The sequence below is a fragment of the Dendrobates tinctorius genome, unplaced genomic scaffold, assembly GCF_039654945.1.
Source record: "Dendrobates tinctorius isolate UK_male_01 unplaced genomic scaffold, ASM3965494v1 ptg000152l, whole genome shotgun sequence".
Classification (NCBI taxonomy): Eukaryota; Metazoa; Chordata; class Amphibia; order Anura; family Dendrobatidae; genus Dendrobates; species Dendrobates tinctorius.
Genome location: NW_027361819.1, coordinates 1,637,711 through 1,661,891, shown reverse-complemented (window position 1 = coordinate 1,661,891; position 24,181 = coordinate 1,637,711). Strand labels below are relative to the sequence as shown.

General features: G+C 44.9%; 1 pseudogene; it reads right to left on the bottom strand.

Moving 5' to 3' along the window:
* Positions 1-10,125: 10,125 nt before the first annotated feature.
* LOC141050636 (tripartite motif-containing protein 75-like) lies at positions 10,126-12,265 on the bottom strand (annotated as a pseudogene).
* Between the last annotated feature and the right edge of the window lie 11,916 nt (positions 12,266-24,181).

The following is a 24,181-nucleotide window of genomic DNA, read 5'->3' as shown; positions in this document are numbered from 1 at the left end:
ATTAGTATTTTTAATCAGAATTTTATCAGTATTTCTGTTCCAAAACAAGTAGCAACTCCAAAACACAGAACAGGTGTAAATCTTTCAATTACAGTTTTTCCCTGTATGTTTCATGTTTTTTTAAGGCTAGTCAAAAAAAAATGCACCAAAATTGCACAGACCCACAGCAGGCAGGAGTTTGGACAGTTATCCCCTTCAGGCCTTTTGATGTCATGGCAATTGTGCGGAGACACAGGAGATGTGCCCCCCGTGGTTGCCACCAGGAGCTCAACTTAAAGGGGTTGTCCACTACAAGGACAACACTTTACTGAAGAAAATATTTGGCCCCGATAAAATAAAAAAGCCTATACTCACCTACCATGCCGATGCATTTCCAGTGGTGTCGGCACTCATGGTCCTGGGACTATCGAGTGGTCTTGTGACAAGTTAGTGATGCCTGCGCTGATTGGGCACCAAGCTGTCTCTGCCTTCGGGCAAATTGAGCATGATGAAGTCCGGGCTGTAGCTGATCTCTGACTTCTTCATGTTCAATTCGACAGGAGGCGAGGACAGTAACGCCAGCGTGGATTGGGTGCCTGGGTCACGTGTCACAACAACAGCATGGGAGTTTCGGGGAGAACGAGTGCTGACACCACGGGAACAGCGCCGGCACGAGAGGGGAGTGTAGGCTTTATTTTATCGGGGCCAAGCGTGGGGGATGAAAAGTGTTGTCCAACTAAAGGACAACTTCTTTAAGTTAAAACGGAACCTGGCTGTCATTGCCAGGAGCATTGCCCGCACTTAGATGGCTGGGAAAGGAAGGTGACTCCCTCTTCCTTTTGACCGGCGTCCCCATGATGTCATCACCAGGGCCCAATCGCTGCCACGACCTCAAGTTCAGCCAGCTATACCAAGCCTGTTAGGCCATGTTAGGAGCATGGTCCAAGTGGCTTCTCTCTGTGCAGCTTTCACGGGTATAATGCATTGCAGTGTGCTATACCAGTGATCAGAGTAAAAAAAAGTCCTATAGAGGAACCAAGTAAAAATAATTGTAAAAATATTTGAAAAAACAAAATCACAAAATAACCAAAAAAAAAAAAAATTTCTACCAATAAATGCACATACAATATTTATACAAAAAAAAAATTTTGTATTGCCACGTCCATAACGACCCAACCTATAAAACTGCCCTACTGGTTAATCCTTTCCATGAATACCGAAAAAAAAATAAAGCATCGTTTATTTGCCACTTTTTTATCATCATACTGCGGAACTAAAAGTGGAATAAAACGCGATAAAAAAGTCGAATGGAAATTGAAATGGTATAGCTGAAAATATCGTTTTGTCCCTCAAAAAACAAGCTGCCATATAGCTGTTAGCTAAAACATAAAAAAGCTATAGCTCTCAGAATAAAGCGATGCAAAAAATTTTTCATATAAAATTGTTTTTAATGTATACAAGCACCAAAACATAAAAAAACTATATAAATTTAGTATTGCTGTAATCATACTGACCCAAAGAAGAAAGTTATCTAATCACTTATACTGCGCAAGGAATGGCATTAAAATAAATAAAACCAACTCTTCACCTGCTGTTGATTTTTTCATTCTGCCTCCTAAAGATCTCAGTAAGGCTCGGTGCACATTTATCCTGCGCTCTGCATTGAGCACTTACACCGGGGTTTCCATGTAAATCTATGAAAATACATGATTCAGTGAGAACCCCTGGCGGAAGATTCCCTATAATGAGGCAGAAGGAGGCACTGTGGATGCCGTCTGGCCTGTGATCTGGCAGTGTCTGTCTTTTTAGGTGTGCAGAAAAGTGTTCTCTTCTGAGCAAAGGCATGGCTAGGGGTTTAGCTCAGGGAGGGCAAAACATCTGACTGGGCCTCTAAATAACCCTGATTAAAATGATGGTGGGGCACCCTAATTGTTGGCATAGGTAGGGCCGCTTTTAGACAAAGTAGGGCTCTGGGCAAAAGTTTAAAGTGGGGCCCCAAATGCTCACATCGTGCACTATCACAAAGAAATATTTATGCTGTATTTACATGCGCTGAGTTCAGGCCACTAAATGAGTGTGATCGACAATATTTAAGTCATTCGACACTTGTTTCCCTGCCTCTTTACACTGGTGAGGAAGAATGATGGGTACAGATAGTCCTCGAAACAGTATAATGCAGGTCCCATATAGTATATCGCAGACCCCTCACAGAGTATAATGCAGCCCCCCTCACAGAGTATAATGCAGCCTCCCGCAGATTATACTGCAGCTCCCTCAGAGTATAATGTAGTCCCCTCATAGAGTGTAATGCAGCCCCTTGAGAGTACAATGCAGCCCCCTCAGAGTATAATACTGTAAGGGGGACGACCGGACCGCGGGTACCTGCATGCCGGGTCCAGAAATGTTGAGGCTGCATCCCCAGTTTCCGGGGGGGAAGCCTTAGTGTGCCGGACCTTCCCCTGTTGCCTGGGTGAAGGCCGAGAGAGGCGGACCTTTCTGCTGACCTGGGGAGGCGAAGAGAGAGTGAGGAAAAGCGCACAAAGCAAGGGAGTTTTGGTGCGAAACTGGGGCAGCACACAGAAAGAGGAGCGCCATGTCCCATCCCTCCAGAGAGTACCAGCGCTGTGACAGGCCCCACCACCTGCAGAGGGGCCGCAGCACAGAGAAGGGCCAGGCTTGCTGCAGCAGACCTGAAGGACAGGGATCTGTGTGTCCAGCATGAGCAGCAGACCAGAGAGGGAGAGGAACATGCAGTGTGTGCCTGGTGACTACAGAGAGAGGTGCAGTGTGCCAGTGACTACCAGAAAGCAAAGCGGAGAATGTTCCATGTCCATGAGTACAACACACATGCCCATAAGAGTGACCGGGGACAGGACAGACACTTGCACTCTGACTGTGCCAGTAAATATATGCCGAGCCACGTTGGGCTCGTACAGGACTGTGGCACGTACCCTTGTCAGACACTACAGCAGGGACCAGTGAGTGCTTCAGTCCCAGAGCATCCGTACAGCGTAGGCCCACACCCAAGCACCACGACCGCCACCGCTGACAGAGACTGTGAGAAGAGTTGTGCAGGGGCCACATCGGGCTCAGACAGTGCCGTGGCCAACACTCCTCCGGCCACATCAGTATATGGACTAGGGCTCAGCGGAAGGTACCGGAGACCGACCGCTGCCACCAGAAGATGGGGCAATGATGCCCACAGGACCTTTCTGGAAAAGATACCGCACCAGCTGTTGTCAGTGCTATCCATTTCATGGACTTAGGAATCATTGACTCATCAAAACTGCCAGTATTTGAACCGTTATTTCTTCACCTCACCATATCCGTTGCTAACTGTACTGTTTTTACCGTTTAATCCATTGCCTCCCTGCATGGAGTATTCCCTGATAATATACCTGTTAACCCTTGCTTTGCCTCCTGCCCGTCACTGCATCCCATGTTCCTGCTTACATTACAGCCCCCACAGAGTTTAATGCACCCCCCCTACACACATAGTATAATGCACCCCTACAAACACAGTTTGATGCAGCCCCCCACGCACTGTATAATGCAGCCCCCCAGAATATAGTGCAGCTCTACACACAGTATAAGGCATCCCCCTCAAAGTATAAAGTAGCCCCACAAAGTAAGTATAATGCAGCCACCCTACACACAATATAATTCAGCCCCCCCACAAACACACACAGTATAATTCAGCTCCCCCACAAACAGACACACATTATAGTGCAGCCCCACACACACAGTAAAATGCAGCGCCTTCAGAGTATAATGCAGTCCCCTCAGAGTTTAATGCAGCCCCACACACAGTATAATGCAGCTCCTACACACAGTATAGTGCAGCAGACACACACAAACTAGAATGCATTCACACAGACAGTATACTCGTTTCCCCCTGCATGGCTTCTACACTCTGCAGAGCGTCTCAGCTCCCCTGCTGGCACACACTGAGGCAGAGGTGGAGTTATGGGAGGAGTGTCATGTGATGCTCTCTCCTCCATCACTGCTTTCAACAGTATCAGCATCTATTATGCTGATAAGTTGAATGCGGGGGAAGGGGGCAGCACCGGGCCCCTCTTACTCACGGGTCCCATAGCGGTCACTGGCTAGGGCCCCTAGAGGAGTGGGGGCCCTAGGCAGCTGTCTGGTCTGGCTACTCCTAATGCCGGCCCTAGGCATAAGGGAACCTCAGCCGTCAATCATTGCATTACTGAAAATTAATCTCTATAAAAAGAAAAAACACTGTTATTACCGCCACATGGTGGGGTAGATACCACTTCTGCAGAACATATAGCAGATTACAGTACAGTTATAGATGGTGACTTACAGCTGACGTTCTTTCTAAAGGAAACATTCACTTTTACCGTCTTTTCCATCTGGCCCAGACCAACATGACAACTTCTCCAGCCAGGACTCAGCTGCAGAGATTACAACAAAGACATATATGACTTCTCACATTTCCACTACCGCTGAGGAGGCGGCGCAACAACGCAAGAGGGGGATGATGGACGGCTCTAAGACGCTGGACACCGGGGGAGAAAACATACCTCCCGGACACACAAGAGGTATGGTGGGGAATTTAAAAAAGTCTATATTTCGGCATTACTAGGGATCAGAAACATAAGAGCCACCTTCACAGAATGCGGCCTTAGTGCTGCTGAAGGTGGCTCTTCATTTAAAAACGCCCTGGGGGGGTGACAGGATCCCTTTAACCCCTTAGAACCAATTTTGACCTTAATGACCGGGCCAATTTTTGCAATTCTGACCACTGTCCCTTTATGAGGTAATAACTCTGGAACGCTTCAACAGATCCCGGTGACTCTGAGTTTTATTGTGACATATTGTACGTCATGATAGAGGGAAAATTTCTTCGATATGACTTGCATTTATTTGTGGAAAAAAACTAACCATCGCCCCAACGCTAAACCTATCCCCAAAATCTAAATCTCATCATGTGAATGTGGCCCAATTCTGGACAACCCCTTTAAGTTCTCTATCAGTGGAGTTAGTATGTTACTTCACTATAAAAACCAAAAGAAATGAGCTGGAGTATAAGTTGGCATAGAGGCAACATGTAGGTGCATGTTCACACTGGCCATTATGCGTAACGCCATTATACGTAGTGCTCACATGTAAGGTGTTAATACTAGAAGTTAGGACCGTCCCGACTGGTTGCACCTTGTCGCTGGTGTCATCATTAACACTGATTACCGAGCCCCCCGTGTTATTTATTTGCATTATTGCTTTTTACTTACTTATAGCAGCGGATATGTTCATGTTGTTTCCATCTTAGGTTTTATCTGTTACTTCACAATAATCGGCTGCTGCCCCTTTATAACTTGCTATGGTGATAGAAATACCGGAATCAAAACATTACCTTCACTTACAACCAATTTATGTTCACCCTAAGGCCTCGTTCACACGGTTAGTATTTTACATCAGTATTTGTGGCCAAAACCAGGAGTGGGTGATAAATCCAGAAGTGGTGACAAGTTTCTATTAGACTTTTCTATTCCTGATTGTGGCTACAAATACTGATGTAAAATACTGACCAAATACTGAACATGGCCCAATAATGAGACAAAGGTGCAAAACTGCTACGGGAACGTTCAATGCTGAATAGAAGAGACACAAATGAGAAATACCGACCCTGGGTGTTTGTAATGCGCAACAACATAGCTCCCAACCGTACCGGATTCAGCGGGACTGTCACGATCTGGGCGCTTAGTCCCACCATGTCTGGGCTTTTGTCCCCGCTTCTATTACTCACCCTCTCTCCATTCTTCTAGTTGCTATGTAGCTCCTCCTCATCGGGATGGGGGGTATAATCTCACTGCACTGACGTAAATTAAATTATAACATTAAGGCCGGGGTCACACTTGCGAGAAATACACACGAGTCTCAATACCCGGCACTCAGGACTGGAGTGTGCGGCTGCATGTAGTTGAGTGCTCCGGTCCGATTGCCGGCGATTGAGACGTGAGACTTGTGCGAGTTTCTCGCAAGTGTGACCCCGGCCTAACACTTGTTCTCCTTTCCTGTGATCGGGTCTCCCCGGGACTCCAACTCAAATCTCCATGTTCTCAGGCAGCAGCTCTAGCTAGGAGCCAAAACCAATGATGATACATTCAAGAGAATATACTGCAGGAAGTGACCCTAGAAGCAGATTATACATGTACATTATATACAGCACTGTATTTGTATTTCTATACAGAGGGGAAGAAAAAGTCAGATTTTTTTTGTTTAATAAAACTACAAAAAAATAATAAAAAGCAGTTATAAAAAATAATTCTATTTTTGTGAGTCTTCCAAGGTCTCAAATACACAACCTTCAACATTACCGGCAACAGCTAAAGCTACTGCACCACAGGCTCTGGTGATGTCCCTGGGATAATTGTTTTTATACGTGATCTGTATTGCAGGCTCAGACTCTACAGGCTGATTACATAGAGATACATCTGGACATAGCAGTGTCTCTCTATGTCTCTGTACTGTAGACGGAGAATAAAAGAGATTTGTTTTCTTCCTATAAAATTACTAAAACAAATGAAAAACAATTACAATAATGTCAGTTTTAATTATCATTTTTTTTAAATAATAGACATCAGGAATCAGCCAATAACATGGATATATATGGTGTCCCTGTAACGACTAGCACAACACAGCGATCAGATTATTCACAGAAATCGGTAAATGGTGTAAAACATATGCTGCGATTGATATTTTTTCTCTATAAAAACCATTAAAAATGTAATAAAAGTGTAATGCTGAGGCCGTGTTCACACCGTAGCGTAAATGCCGCGTTTTTTCTGCAGGTGTCTGCACCACACAGCGCAATAACAATCTCCTCTGATTACTGCGTGTTTGCCGAGTTTCTTTTATGCGTTTTCTCCCATATTTGATGCGTTTTTGCTTTTTTTGCACGGAAATTCTGCAGTTCCAGCAAAGTGAGTGTGATTTCATGAGAGCGGCGCCCCCTGTGGTCTAAAGACGCTGCTGCACTGTGCGGTTTTGGTGCTTTTTTTTTTCTCTCGTCTTCTATGTGGAGACTAAAAAAATGCAGGTAAAAAACGGCCGAATCAAAGCTTTTCTACACTATAAAAAGCTCATTAAAGTGGAGTTTTTCCTTTTACTTGTTTCGCCTTTTCTGAGAAAAATCCCCAGAATAATTTGGTCAAAAAAGGGTTTTTATTCATGGAAAAAATAAGGAAAAGGAATAACAAAGCATTAGAAAGCTGTATGGTTCTGGTTGATGGTTTTCTCACTCCGGGGTCACACAGAAGAGATCGGGGACGTCTGTCCGGCATCGCTCTAGATATCTCTCATTTAGATTTTCAGGCCATGATGAAAGGGGCTGTGGGGTCCTGAGGGCCACGTCTCGTCGGAGCGCGGCCTGTGGGAACATCGCCCAGCCCTTGGGTCTTTTATATTTATGTGATAACTGGTTATTGGTGTCGATGTTATGGGTTTTTATGGTTATTTATTAAATATAATCCAAGTGACTGATTTTTACCCCAATCAGGTCTTTTCTTTATCTAGTATGTAGGATTTGTGTTACCGTGACTGGAGAAAAATCTGCAACAAAAACGGGCGGAAATTGCTGTTTTTTGTTATTTTGGCCTCTACAGGGTTAATATAAGGTGATGACACAGTCCCATGTACCCCAGAAAGACACCAATGGAAACCACAGCTTGTCCCAGCAGACACAGCCGTCACACAGCTCCGCTGACAGGAAGTTGTGGCCACGCCGTGTATTGGTCACCTGTACATTAACACTAAGGGTGTGCGGCCCTAACTTTCCTCACATAGGTCATCGATGTCAGACGTCTGTGTCACCCTGGTGCGCTCATCTCCCTGTGGAGATCCAGCATGGCTGCCCGCGCTCCGTACAGCCGGGGTCTCCAGCGCCTTCACATAAAGCGATTAGTGACACAGAATTCTGGAAACCCTGTAATATGGCGGCCGGCCTCCGTCCTACACAAACTGTCTCCTCAGAGATCATTTCTGTCACTGACCATAAAGCCTCCGTTACACCGAGCACAGCTACAAAATGGCCGACCAGGATTCTGCTCCTGAAATGGCGTCTCAGCTGTTGTGTGAGGGGTCACAACCGCCTCTTCCTGCACATAACACACAGCCGGCCGCGCCATTTATCAGCTCTGAACACACAATTACACCATCGATATGAGGAAATGTCTGTGAATCTGTCAGATACATGGAAGAAAACCTCATCGCAAGAGATGGAAATGAGCCGCCATCCTCCTCCTGACACCAGGTGTGATGCCACCTACCATGGTTCTCTTCAGGGCTCTCCGAGACTACCCTGTGCTGGTTGCTATGGGTTACCATTCACCCTGTTACCTTAGAGAAGTCACCTGGTTACCTTGGTTACCGTATTACCATGTAAATGTAACACTAAAGGGCGACTGTCAGCACCGAACGACTGTTCACACCAAGCCCAGGCTCCATCATGGCGGCCAGCCAGCTCCGTGCAGCTTCCCATCTATCTCCGTCCTTCTCAGCACTATGAAGTCAGAACTGTCAATCAAAGTAGAAGGGGCGGAGATAGCGGGAAAACAAGCAGGTGGGAGGGTTCACTATAAATGATTGGCCGCCATGATGCCCCGAGCGCCCGGACTTGGTGTGAACAGTTGTTCTGCGCTGATAGAGGCCATTTAACCCCTTCATGACTGATTAAAGAATTAAACAGTGTAAGGAGAGAAAAAAAAAAAATCAAATTCCCAGAATTACACATTGTTTGGTTTCCGCAATAATGTGCAACAGACGATCAAAACATCGAATCTGCCCCAAAATGGCATCAATTCAAAAGTCACCTCAAGGCGGAAAACAATAAGCCCTCACCCAACCCAAGAGCCGGAAATTCCTGAGCACGTGACGCGCGTCGTGTTCACACAGCAGAAATACGTCCATTCTACGCAGCATTTTCTCAGCACTTTTTAAGGCAATTTTCAGAAGTGAACCGGCTCCAAACCCGACTGAAAAAGAAGTGGTGTGAACATCCCCCAACAGAGAACCACCAGAACACAGAACCAGTGTGAAGCTCAGAGCCCGCGGCGCCATGATGATCTGTCTGCAGTCTGGATATAGCACACATTGCATCTATGGGGGATCTCTGCACATAGGACCCCACCAGAGCCTGTGCGGCCTCCGTGTATCCGGCTCTGCTGTGTGTACGGCGCCTTAGTGACTACAGAGATACAGGGGGATAGAGAAGCGGCTGAGCGCACACAGGACCCCCGATCTCAGGATCACTGGGGTCCCTGCCCTCGTCCCCTGATTACTGATCACACCTCCTCCTATATATGAGATGTTTCTGGTGGGATTAAAGGAAATCTTTATTTAATTTCATATAATTCTGAGAAGATCTAATAAAAAATACACAACGGAGACCACAACTCCCATCATCCTCCACAGTCCGGGCGATCAGATCACACAGATCAGACGTCACCGGGGTCCTGTAACACTGCTGGAGACATCGGGAGATTACAGGACATTTCACATGGTGGTATATAGCTAGAGTATACCATCAGTGTCTGACTGGTGCGGACCCCACAGACCCCGAGAATGGAGGAGCCACAGTGCTGATTTAGTGTGGAGCTCCGGACCCCCGATGTGCCCCCCATCCACTGCGGCCGTACTGCAGCTCCTGCATCGGGGGAGTCCAGAGCTCCGATGTGCAGGAGGCTGAATTAATGCTGCAGCCCCTTTAGTCGAAGGCTGTGTGCACACCATGCAGATTTGAAGCGGTTCCGCAGCGGATTTTACCGCTTAGAAACGTTGCATATCTGCATTGTGATGTACAGTAGCCTTAAAATCAATGGAAAAAAAAAAAAAAAACATTGTGCAGACGCTGCGGATTTTTCCGTGGTACAAAATCCACAGCATGTTACGGCACAAAAACCACAAGAAAACGGCATGAAAAATGGAAGAAATCCGTAGGAAAAATGCGGGTCATTTGACCTGCGGATTTCTTCCATTCTGCACGGAAAAATCCGCAGGGCCAAAAAGTCCGTCTGCACTCAGCCTTAGGATCGGTTGGGGTCCCAGGAGTAAGAGAGTGCTGACATATCCCAGCTATATACCAGGATTAACCCTTTACTGAACAATTATCAGTGTCACAACAATTCAGTGATTCAGTTTTACATTCTGCTCAATCATTGATTCTTCCTCTTCTACAGGGAAGAGGAAAAAACAATAGGAACAATCCCCCCATGACTCCGCCATATACATTGTATTATTAGAGGGTCCCGCTGATAACTCACTATATACAGATGTGTCCATGTGACAAGGAATAATGTCATTATAATGTGACGAGGACGACATCGGCCTCAGCTTCTTATTGTAACAGAGGCTCCATCACTCACATAGATGATAACATGTAGGGGTTCAGTGAAGGAGGCGGTGAAGGTGTGTAAGTGTCTGATGGGGTCACACAGCTCATAGAAGGACAGACGCCCGGCCTCATAGTCTAAGAAGACCCCAAGTGTTGGACATGTTGGCTTTACACTGATGGTTAATACAACTGAGTTGTGCCATACATTATATTCTTCATTATTCACATCCAAACACCAGGATTTATCATTAGAATCAATAGCAGACTTATCGCCATCCTTTTCTATACTGGGATAGGACAATCCGATGGCACAGTCTCCCATCTGGTCCCACTCTACCTCCCAGTAATGTCGTCCTGAGGAGAGGCCACATCTGCTTAACACCTGGGAGTAATCCACAAATCTCTCTGGTGATTCTGGCATTTCCTGTTTTTCTTCTGATATTGTTGCTGTTTTCAGATCTTCTGATACCTTCATACATTCGTAAGCAGTGTCCACATCCAGCAATATGTCTGGGACATGGACCCCGAGCTCTGATGTTACAGTGGTGACAATATCACTCATAGATCGGTGTAAGGTCAGTGAGATCAGAACCTCATCCAGATCCTCCTCAGAACTGACCTCTCCACCATCTCCTCCTATGTCCTCATCACCTCCATGACTACATACTGTAATGTCACTTTCTTGTAAGAGTCTTATTGGGTCGGTGACACCACACATCTCCTCCACGTGACGCATCTTCCTGGACAGCTCGTCCTCCTGTATTTCCAGTTTCTTGATCAGATCAGATATCTGGGACATAATCTTCTCCTCCTGCCTGGAGACCTCGCTCAGCGCTTTCTTTTCTGCCATTTCCAGTTGCTCCTTAATGTCCATAAATATCTTACTGATGTTCTTCCTCTTATCGGAGGCTTTCTCCTGGATATTTTCTTTATGATCTTGCAGATTCTGGACTCTTGTCTGAATTTCTACTTTTTGTGGGTTTAGTTCATCCAGATATCTCCTCAGTTCCTTTTTCTTCTTCTCAGAAGCCTCATCTAGAAGTTCCACCTGGTGTCCTCGGTGTTCACCAACCTGCGCGTCCTGCGGGCAGTAATATTCCAGAACCTTCTTGTGATGGGAACATTTTTTGCTGCCAAAAGATCATGTAGGATCTATTAATATATGATCCATTGTCTTGTTGTGAGCTGTCAGGTGGTCGTCACATAGAGAGGTCTCACACTGTAGACATGTCCTTACAGCCAGTACAGGAGACTTTGTACAGTAAGCACAGAAGATCCTGGTCTCCTCCATATCAGGCTGAGTAGATGAGAAACGCTCCACTATGTTCTCCAGCTTTCGGTTCTTCTCCGGGGCCGGACGCTCCGGATATTCTGCTCTGCAGTCAGGACAGGAATACCCTCCAGCCGCCTCCTGGGCATCCAGCACACTCACAATACACGAGCGGCAGAAGTTGTGTCCACATCTCAGGGATACGGGATCTGTATAGAGGCTCAGGCAGATGGAGCAGTTCAGCTCATTCCTCAGCTCCGCAGACACCATTGTAGTGGGAAGAGCAGGAACTGAAAGTGAAAGAGTTTCCTCTCAGTAGGAAGGCGGAGAGTCTGTGCAGGATCATTAACCCCTACAGCTCCTTGGTTGTGATCACTGCTGAATGCTGATCCATATTTAGGAAGAAAGCACTTAGGGTAGGGGCACACGGTCAGTAAACGCTGCGGGTTAGACACTGCGTACATCCACATCGTCCAGATGTTACAGCATAGTGGATGGGATTTCAAGAAATCCTATACCCGCTAAGCGTGCACCGATACCTGTGGCTACCTGCGGAGACGGACATGCGGTGTGTCTTTCCAGACCACAGTAAGTCTATTTTGCAGAGACGCGAGCTTCCGCAAGATAAATTTCACCTGTACAATGTATTGGATGCGGTGATTCCTCACATTCAGTGATCACAAATGACACCGTAAGAAACGACCTGGAAACCATCTGCAGAGACTTTGAAGACTTAGGCAAGAAAGTGAAAGAACTGGGAGCGCAGGTGGTCTTCTCTTCCATCCTCCCAGTGGATGGCCATGGAACAAGGAGGTGGAATAAGATTCTGCAGGTGAACAACTGGCTACGTCGATGGTGCCGTCAGCAACGATTTGGATTTCTGGATCACGGAGTGAACTACTTATACGATGGACTACTTGCTAGAGATGGGGTGCACCTTACGAAGACTGGAAAGCATGTATTTGGAAGTCGCCTTGCTACACTTGTAAGGAGAGCTTTAAACTAGAACAACATGGGAAGGGAAGCAAAAGACCAGAAAAAGCCATACACCTGACAAATGCTACTGAGAACTCTGCTATTAGAAGTGGAAAGGAAGAACAAAGACGAAAGAATCTAATAAAAAAAAATATTGGAGAAAGAGAAACCAATCACAAACTAAAATGTTTCTATACTAATGCACAAAGCATGGGCAACAAACAAGGAGAATTGGAACTACTAACACAGGAAAAGAAATATGATGTCATTGGAATCACTGAAACTTGGTGGGACAATACACATGATTGGAATACAAGACTAGAAGGATACAACTTATTTGCAAGAAACAGACTTGATAAACGAGGAGGGGGTGTCGCATTGTATGTTAGAAATGCGTATATCTGCACAGAGATTGAAGCTTCAGAGACTGGGAGTTCTGTGGAAACTGTTTGGGTAAGAATACAAGGACAGAACAATGGAAAGGACACCATTGTAGGCATTTACTACAGGCCGCCTGTGCAAGCTGAAGATATGGATGAACTCTTTATGCATCAAATGGCCAAGTTCTCCAAAAAATATGACATAGTTGTCATGGGAGATTTCAACTATCCAGACATTTGTTGGGAATCTCTCTCAGGCAAAACTAACAGGTCAAGGAAATTCTTATCCTCTCTTGCTGACAACTTTATCTTCCAAAAGGTAAAGGAGAAAACAAGGGGAACTGCTACCTTGGATCTAATCCTTATAAACAGGGAGGAAATGGTTGAGGAGGTAAAAGTGGCTGGGACCCTAGGAGGTAGCGACCATGCTATTTTAGAATTTTGGATAACTAGAGGCGGAAGACCTGTGAAGACTCAGACGTCAAGGTTAGATTTCAGAAAGGCAGATTTTAAGGGATTCAGAAAGAGAATTGGAGGGATCCAATGGCTGGATATCCTTAAAGACAAAAATGTCCAGGAAGGATGGGAAATCTTGAAAAATGAAATTCTCAAAGCACAGTTGTTAACAATTCCGAAGAGGGAAGAATAGGAAGCATTTAAGGAAACCAGGATGGATGAACACAGAACTTAAGCACATGCTAAAAAGGAAGCAAAAAATGTTTATAAAATGGAAAGAAGGAGGCATATCTAAAGAAGAATATAATGCTGTCTGCAGAACCTGCAAGGCACAAATCAGATTATCTAAAGCTGAAAATGAATTGAGGCTTGCAAGAGATGTCAAAAGCAATAATAAAGGATTTTGGGGATATGTCAAAAGTAAAAGAAAAGTCAAAGATGCTATAGGATTTTTACAGGATGAAAATGATGAAATGGTAAGACAGGATGTTGAGAAGGCTGAACTTTTAAATTCCTATTTTGCATCTGTTTTCTCTCAGAAAGGAAATGTAACATCAACTGTTATTCACTATCCTATTAAGGGAATAGAAGAATCCAGGATATCTATAAACAGAATGATAGTGAGGAAACACTTAGCTAACCTAAATGTATTCAAGTCTCCAGGTCCAGATGAATTACACCCCAGAGTACTGAAGGAGATAGCAGAAGAAATTTTTGAACCCCTCCCCATAATCTTTGAAAATTCTTGGAGAACAGGAGAAGTGCCAGAAGACTGGAGAAGAGCAAATGTTGTTCCTATCTTCAAAAAGGGGAAGAAGGTGGACCCAGGCAACTATAGGCCGGTGAGTCTGACTTCTATACCAGGAAAGATCTTTGAACAAATTATTAAACAACATGTATGTCAATACCTGAATAAGAATGAAGTGATTAAACAGAGTCAGCATGGGTTTGTAACTAATAAGTCATGTCAGACTAACTTAATTTCCTTCTATGACGGTATCACTGATTGGGTGGATCAAGGAAATGCTGTAGATATAGTATATCTTGACTTCAGCAAAGCATTTGACAAAGTCTCTCATACAATCCTTATTGAAAAAATGACTAAGTATGGAATGGACAAGGCAACTGTTAGGTGGATTCATAACTGGCTTAGTGATCGGACCCAAAGAGTGGTCGTAAATGGCTGCACATCCAGTTGGAAGAATGTCTCAAGTGGGGTACCACAGGGCTCTGTCCTGGGCCCTGTATTGTTCAACATCTTTATCAACGATTTAGATGAAGGAATTGAGTGTAAACTGATTAAATTTGCTGATGACACAAAGCTAGGAGGGATAGCTAATACTAGAGAAGAGAGAGAGAGGATTCAAAAAGATTTAAATAAACTGGAGAAGTGGGCAGCAACTAACAGAATGGTTTTTAACAGGGAGAAATGCAAAGTACTACATCTGGGCAATAAAAATGAAAAAAGCATATATAGAATGGGAGGAATAGGGCTAAGTGACAGCACATGTGAAAAAGACTTGGGTATACTAATAGATCACAGACTGAATATGAGTCAACAGTGTGATGCAGCAGCAAAAAAGGCAAATGCAATTCTAGGATGTATTAACAGAAGCATACAGTCTAGATCACGTGAAGTAATTATTTCCCTCTACTCCTCTTTGGTCAGACCTCATCTGGAATATTGTGTCCAATTTTGGGCACCACATTTGAAAAAAGACATCAACAAACTGGAGCAAGTTCAGAAAAGAGCGACCAGAATGGTGACCGGTCTGCAAACCCTGTCTTATGAGGAAAGGTTGCAGGATTTGGGAATGTTTAGTTTGCAAAAGAGAAGACTGAGAGGAGACTTAATAGCTGTCTACAAATATCTAAAGGGCTGTCACATTGTAGAAGGATCAACTTTATTCTCATTTGCACAAGGAAAGACTAGAAGCAATGGGATGAAGCTGAATGGGAGGAGACACAGATTAGATATTAGAAAAAACTTTTTGACAGTTAGAGTGATCAATGAGTGGAACAGGCTGCCACGAGAAGTGGTGAGTTCTCCTTCAATGGAAGTCTTCAAACAGAGGCTGGACAGACATCTAACTGGGATGATTTAGCGAATCCTGCTTTGAGCAGGGGGTTGGACCAGATGGCCCAGGAGGTCCCTTCCAATTCTACGATTCTATGATTCTATGATCACATGGGGATTCACCTGCGTTCTATAGCCGGCAGCGGACATGAGCTGCGTCCAAAGCGCTGCCGATTACTGATCATCTGCACATCCCCTTACTGATCAGCCATGAGGATCTGGTGTGGGATTAGGAGTTGTAGTGACTCCACCTGATCATATTAGACCTCAGTCACACATTAGTATTTTTAATCAGAATTTTATCAGTATTTCTGTTCCAAAACAAGTAGCAACTCCAAAGCACAGAACAGGTGTAAATCTTTCAATTACAGTTTTTCCCTGTATGTTTCATGTTTTTTTAAGGCTAGTCAAAAAAAAAAATGCACCAAAATTGCACAGACCCACAGCAGGCAGGAGTTTGGGCAGTTATCCCCTTCACGCCTTTTGATGTCATGGCAGTTGTGCGGAGACACAGGAGATGTGCCCCCCGTGGTTGCCACCAGGAGCTCAACTTAAAGGGGTTGTCCACTACAAGGACAACACTTTACTGAAGAAAATATTTGGCCCCGATAAAATAAAAAAGCCTATACTCACCTACCATGCCGATGCATTTCCAGTGGTGTCGGCACTCATGGTCCTGGGACTATCGAGTGGTCTTGTGACAAGTTAGCTTGGTGCCCAATCAGCGCAGGCATCACTGTCTCTGCCTTCGGGCAAATTGAGCATGATGAAGTCCGGGCTGTAGCTGATCTCTGACTTCTTCATGTTCAATTCGACAGGAGGCGAGGACAGTAACGCCAGCGTGGATTGGGTGCCTGGGTCACGTGTCACAACAACAGCATGAGAGTTTCGGGGAGAACGAGTGCTGACAACATGGGAACAGCGCCGGCACGAGAGGGGAGTGTAGGCTTTATTTTATCGGGGCCAAGCGTGGGGGATGAAAAGTGTTGTCCAAGTAAAGGACAACTTCTTTAAGTTAAAGCGGAACCTGGCTGTCATTGCCAGGAGCATTGCCCGCACTTAGATGGCTGGGAAAGGAAGGTGACTCCCTCTTCCTTTTGACCGGCGTCCCCATGATGTCATCACCAGGGCCCAATCGTTGCCACGACCTCAAGTTCAGCCAGCTATACCAAGCCTGTTAGGCCATGTTAGGAGCATGGTCCAAGTGGCTTCTCTCTGTGCAGCTTTCACGGGTATAATGCATTGCAGTGTGCTATACCAGTGATCAGAGTAAAAAAAAGTCCTATAGAGGAACCAAGTAAAAATAATTGTAAAAATATTTGAAAAAACAAAATCACAAAATAACCAAAAAAAAAAAAAATTTCTACCAATAAATGCACATACAATATTTATACAAAAAAAATTTTTTGTATTGCCACGTCCATAACGACCCAACCTATAAAACTGCCCTACTGGTTAATCCTTTCCATGAATACCGAAAAAAAAATAAAGCATCGTTTATTTGCCACTTTTTTATCATCATACTGCGGAACTAAAAGTGGAATAAAACGCGATAAAAAAGTCGAATGGAAATTGAAATGGTATAGCTGAAAATATCGTTTTGTCCCTCAAAAAACAAGCTGCCATATAGCTGTTAGCTAAAACATAAAAAAGCTATAGCTCTCAGAATAAAGCGATGCAAAAAATTTTTCATATAAAATTGTTTTTAATGTATACAAGCACCAAAACATAAAAAAACTATATAAATTTAGTATTGCTGTAATCATACTGACCCAAAGAAGAAAGTTATCTAATCACTTATACTGCGCAAGGAATGGCATTAAAATAAATAAAACCAACTCTTCACCTGCTGTTGATTTTTTCATTCTGCCTCCTAAAGATCTCAGTAAGGCTCGGTGCACATTTATCCTGCGCTCTGCATTGAGCACTTACACCGGGGTTTCCATGTAAATCTATGAAAATACATGATTCAGTGAGAACCCCTGGCGGAAGATTCCCTATAATGAGGCAGAAGGAGGCACTGTGGATGCCGTCTGGCCTGTGATCTGGCAGTGTCTGTCTTTTTAGGTGTGCAGAAAAGTGTTCTCTTCTGAGCAAAGGCATGGCTAGGGGTTTAGCTCAGGGAGGGCAAAACATCTGACTGGGCCTCTAAATAACCCTGATTAAAACGATGGTGGGGCACCCTAATTGTTGGCATAGGTAGGGCCGCTTTTAGACAAAGTAGGGCTCTGGGCAAAAGTTTAAAGTGGGGCCCCAAATGCTCACATCGTGCACTATCACAAAGAAATATTTATGCTGTATTTACATGCGCTGAGTTCAGGCCGCTAAATGAGTGTGATCGACAATATTTAAGTCATTCGACACTTGTTTCCCTGCCTCTTTACACCGGTGAGGAAGAATGATGGGTACAGATAGTCCTCGAAACAGTATAATGCAGGTCCCATATAGTACATATAGTATATCGCAGACCCCTCACAGAGTATAATGCAGCCCCCCTCACAGAGTATAATGCAGCCTCCCGCAGATTATACTGCAGCTCCCTCAGAGTATAATGTAGTCCCCTCATAGAGTGTAATGCAGCCCCTTGAGAGTACAATGCAGCCCCCTCAGAGTATAATACTGTAAGGGGGACGACCGGACCGCGGGTACCTGCATGCCGGGTCCAGAAATGTTGAGGCTGCATCCCCAGTTTCCGGGGGGGAAGCCTTAGTGTGCCGGACCTTCCCCTGTTGCCTGGGTGAAGGCCGAGAGAGGCGGACCTTTCTGCTGACCTGGGGAGGCGAAGAGAGAGTGAGGAAAAGCGCACAAAGCAGGGGAGTTTTGGTGCGAAACTGGGGCAGCACACAGAAAGAGGAGCGTCATGTCCCATCCCTCCAGAGAGTACCAGCGCTGTGACAGGCCCCACCACCTGCAGAGGGGCCGCAGCACAGAGAAGGGCCAGGCTTGCTGCAGCAGACCTGAAGGACAGGGATCTGTGTGTCCAGCATGAGCAGCAGACCAGAGAGGGAGAGGAACATGCAGTGTGTGCCTGGTGACTACAGAGAGAGGTGCAGTGTGCCAGTGACTACCAGAAAGCAAAGCAGAGAATGTTCCATGTCCATGAGTACAACACACGTGCCCCATAAGAGTGACCGGGGACAGGACAGACACTTGCACTCTGACTGTGCCAGTAAATATATGCCGAGCCACGTTGGGCTCGTACAGGACTGTGGCACGTACCCTTGTCAGACACTACAGCAGGGACCAGTGAGTGCTTCAGTCCCAGAGCATCCGTACAGCGTAGGCCCACACCCAAGCACCACGACCGCCACCGCTGACAGAGACTGTGAGAAGAGTTGTGCAGGGGACACATCGGGCTCAGACAGTGCCGTGGCCAACACTCCTCCGGCCACATCAGTATATGGACTAGGGCTCAGCGGAAGGTACCGGAGACCGACCGCTGCCACCAGAAGACGGGGCAATGATGCCCACAGGACCTTTCTGGAAAAGATACCGCACCAGCTGTTGTCAGTGCTATCCATTTCATGGACTTAGGAATCATTGACTCATCAAAACTGCCAGTATTTGAACCGTTATTTCTTCACCTCACCATATCCGTTGCTAACTGTACTGTTTTTACCGTTTAATCCATTGCCTCCCTGCATGGAGTATTCCCTGATAATATACCTGTTAACCCTTGCTTTGCCTCCTGCCCGTCACTGCATCCCATGTTCCTGCTTACATTACAGCCCCCACAGAGTTTAATGCACCCCCCCTACACACATAGTATAATGCACCCCTACAAACACAGTTTGATGCAGCCCCCCACGCACTGTATAATGCAGCCCCCCAGAATATAGTGCAGCTCTACACACAGTATAAGGCATCCCCCTCAAAGTATAAAGTAGCCCCACAAAGTAAGTATAATGCAGCCACCCTACACACAATATAATTCAGCCCCCCCACAAACACACACAGTATAATTCAGCTCCCCCACAAACAGACACACATTATAGTGCAGCCCCACACACACAGTAAAATGCAGCGCCTTCAGAGTATAATGCAGTCCCCTCAGAGTTTAATGCAGCCCCACACACAGTATAATGCAGCTCCTACACACAGTATAGTGCAGCAGACACACACAAACTAGAATGCATTCACACAGACAGTATACTCGTTTCCCCCTGCATGGCTTCTACACTCTGCAGAGCGTCTCAGCTCCCCTGCTGGCACACACTGAGGCAGAGGTGGAGTTATGGGAGGAGTGTCATGTGATGCTCTCTCCTCCATCACTGCTTTCAACAGTATCAGCATCTATTATGCTGATAAGTTGAATGCGGGGGAAGGGGGCAGCACCGGGCCCCTCTTACTCACGGGTCCCATAGCGGTCACTGGCTAGGGCCCCTAGAGGAGTGGGGGCCCTAGGCAGCTGTCTGGTCTGGCTACTCCTAATGCCGGCCCTAGGCATAAGGGAACCTCAGCCGTTAATCATGGCATTACTGAAAATTAATCTCTATAAAAAGAAAAAACACTTATTACCGCCACATGGTGCGGTAGATACCACTTCTGCAGAACATATAGCAGATTACAGTACAGTTATAGATGGTGACTTACAGCTGACGTTCTTTCTAAAGGAAACATTCACTTTTACCGTCTTTTCCATCTGGCCCAGACCAACATGACAACTTCTCCAGCCAGGACTCAGCTGCAGAGATTACAAGAAAGACATATATGACTTCTCACATTTCCACTACCGCTGAGGAGGCGGCGCAACAACGCAAGAGGGGGATGATGGACGGCTCTAAGACGCTGGACACCGGGGGAGAAAACAAACCTCCCGGACACACAAGAGGTATGGTGGGGAATTTATAAAAGTCTATATTTCGGCATTACTAGGGATCAGAAACATAAGAGCCACCTTCACAGAATGCGGCCTTAGTGCTGCTGAAGGTGGCTCTTCATTTAAAAACGCCCTGGGGGGGTGACAGGATCCCTTTAACCCCTTAGAACCAATTTTGACCTTAATGACCGGGCCAATTTTTGCAATTCTGACCACTGTCCCTTTATGAGGTAATAACTCTGGAACGCTTCAACAGATCCCGGTGACTCTGAGTTTTATTGTGACATATTGTACGTCATGATAGTGGGAAAATTTCTTCGATATGACTTGCATTTATTTGTGGAAAAAAACTAACCATCGCCCCAACGCTAAACCTATCCCCAAAATCTAAATCTCATCATGTGAATGTGGCCCAATTCTGGACAACCCCTTTAAGTTCTCTATCAGTGGAGTTAGTATGTTTCTTCACTATAAAAACCAAAAGAAATGAGCTGGAGTATAAGTTGGCATAGAGGCAACATGTAGGTGCATGTTCACACTGGCCATTATGCGTAACGCCATTATACGTAGTGCTCACATGTAAGGTGTTAATACTAGAAGTTAGGACCGTCCCGACTGGTTGCACCTTGTCGCTGGTGTCATCAATAACACTGATTACCGAGCCCCCCATGTTATTTATTTGCATTATTGCTTTTTACTTACTTATAGCAGCGGATATGTTCATGTTGTTTCCATCTTAGGTTTTATCTGTTACTTCACAATAATCGGCTGCTGCCCCTTTATAACTTGCTATGGTGATAGAAATACCGGAATCAAAACATTTATTACCTTCACTTACAACCAATTTATGTTCACCCTAAGGCCTCGTTCACACGGTCAGTATTTTACATCAGTATTTGTGGCCAAAACCAGGAGTGGGTGATAAATCCAGAAGTGGTGACGAGTTTCTATTAGACTTTTCTATTCCTGATTGTGGCTACAAATACTGATGTAAAATACTGACCAAATACTGAACATGGCCCAATAATGAGACAAAGGTGCAAAACTGCTACGGGAACGTTCAATGCTGAATAGAAGAGACACAAATGAGAAATACCGACCCTGGGTGTTTGTAATGCGCAACAACATAGCTCCCAACCGTACCGGATTCAGCGGGACTGTCACGATCTGGGCGCTTAGTCCCACCATGTCTGGGCTTTTGTCCCCGCTTCTATTACTCACCCTCTCTCCATTCTTCTAGTTGCTATGTAGCTCCTCCTCATCGGGATGGGGGGTATAATCTCACTGCACTGACGTAAATTAAATTATAACATTAAGGCCGGGGTCACACTTGCGAGAAATACACACGAGTCTCAATACCCGGCACTCAGGACTGGAGTGTGCGGCTGCATGTAGTTGAGTGCTCCGGTCCGATTGCCGGCGATTGAGACGCGAGACTTGTGCGAGTTTCTCGCAAGTGTGACCCCGGCCTAACACTTGTTCTCCTTTCCTGTGATCGGGTCTCCCCGGGACTCCAACTCAAATCTCCATGTTCTCAAGCAGCAGCTCTAGCTAGGAGCCAAAACCAATGATGATACATTCAGGAGAATATATTGCAGGAAGTGACCCTAGAAGCAGATTATACATGTACATTATATACAGCACTGTATTTGTATTTCTATACAGAGGGGAAGAAAAAGTCAGATTTTTTTTGTTTAATAAAACTACAAAAAAATAATAAAAAGCAGTTATAAAAATTAATTCTATTTTTGTGAGTCTTCCAAGGTCTCAAATACACAACCTTCAACATTACCGGCAACAGCTAAAGCTACTGCACCACAGGCTCTGGTGATGTCCCTGGGATAATTGTTTTTATACGTGATCTGTATTGCAGGCTCAGACTCTGCAGGCTGATTACATAGAGATACATCTGGACATAGCAGTGTCTCTCTATGTCTCTGTATTCTAGACGGAGAATAAAAGAGATTTGTTTTCTTCCTATAAAATTACTAAAAAAAATGAAAAACAATTACAATAATGTCAGTATTAATTAGCATTTTTTTTTTTAAATAATAAACATAACGAATCGGTCAATAACATGGATATATATGGTGTCCCTGTAACGACTAGCACAACACAGCGATCAGATTATTCACAGAAATCGGTAAATGGTGTAAAACATATGCTGCGATTGATATTTTTGCTCTACAAAAACCATTAAAAATGTAATAAAAGTGTAATGCTGAGGCCGTGTTCACACCGTAGCGTAAATGCCGCGTTTTTTTCGGCAGGTGTCTGCACCACACAGCGCAATAACAATCTCCTCTGATTACTGCGTGTTTGCAGAGTTTCTTTTATGCGTTTTCTCCCATATTTGATGCGTTTTTGCTTTTTTTGCACGGAAATTCTGCAGTTCCAGCAAAGTGAGTGTGATTTCATGAGAGCGGCGCCCCCTGTGGTCTAAAGACGCGGCTGCACTGTGCGGTTTTGGTGCTTTTTTTTTTTCTCTCTTGTCTTCTATGTGGAGACTAAAAAAATGCAGGTAAAAAACGGCAGAATCAAAGCTTTTCTACACTATAAAAAGCTCATTAAAGTGGAGTTTTTCCTTTTACTTGTTTCGTCTTTTCCGAATAAAATCCCCAGAATAATTTGGTCAAAAAAGGGTTTTTATTCATGGAAAAAATAAGGAAAAGGAATAACAAAGCATTAGAAAGCTGTATGGTTCTGGTTGATGGTTTTCTCACTCCGGGGTCACACAGAAGAGATCGGGGACGTCTGTCCGGCACCGCTCTAGATATCTCTCATTTAGATTTTCAGGCCATGATGAAAGGGGCTGTGGGGTCCTGAGGGCCACGTCTCGTCGGAGCGCGGCCTGTGGGAACATCGCCCAGCCCTTGGGTCTTTTATATTTATGTGATAACTGGTTATTGGTTTCAATGTTATGGTTTTTTATGGTTATTTATTATGATAGGAACTGAAGGAGTTAAATTGAGTTCTGTCTATGTTGCATTCTCTTGTTTAAAACCTTATCTGTTCTTCGAGGAGATGTCTCAGACATCTCCCTTGTGAACCAAGGTCAAATACCTCTGCTTTTTCGCCTAAATGACTTTCTTTGTCGAAAACAAGTTGTAAAATCATTTGTACTGCGCATGTCTGTAAAATGTTTAAATTCTTTACTATAAAAGACGGAAGCCTAACTGATAAGCCAGAGGCGTCTTGGAGGCATCCTGAGTTGTACCATACAGCTGGTGTCTGTGTAGTTCTTCTCCACGGAGCTGATTTAATTAGAGACATATGATGCTTCACACCCAAGAACATCGGTCCTTCAGATGAAAGAGTAATCTGAGGGATCCCGACAGTTTCCTGGCGCCCGAAACAGGGACCTGATATAGGCACCTCTCCAAGACTACCCGATCTACAGACCACTCCAGTTACTGATGAAATTGTGAACAGCAGACCTAAACACCTGGCCAGGTAAGAGATCAATTTTTCTCTTCTCTGCTCTTCATAATCTATCATTATAACTAAGGTCCGTATAAAGGGGAATCTAGTAGAGGAGGGGGCCGTAAAATCAGGTCCATATAAGAACTCTGAGGAAATCGGGTGTGACACGCATATGTAATTTCTGCTCGAATGAGAGGTTACTGTAGGTTCTGTGTGTGCACAGCTATTTTTAGAAAAAGAGCTGATGCAAATCAAAATGGGAGAGGTCTGACATTACGGAATATAAGGCTGGGTGAACAGTTCATACTGCGCAGCCCGGACGGACAAGTTTTTCACAATAGACGATTCCGCACTAGGAATAGAGGAGGTTGTTGAGTGACTGCCTTGATTTGAAGGACTGTGAAAAGTAGACAAATAAGCTGCACAGTAGGTATTCGTTCAAAGAGTG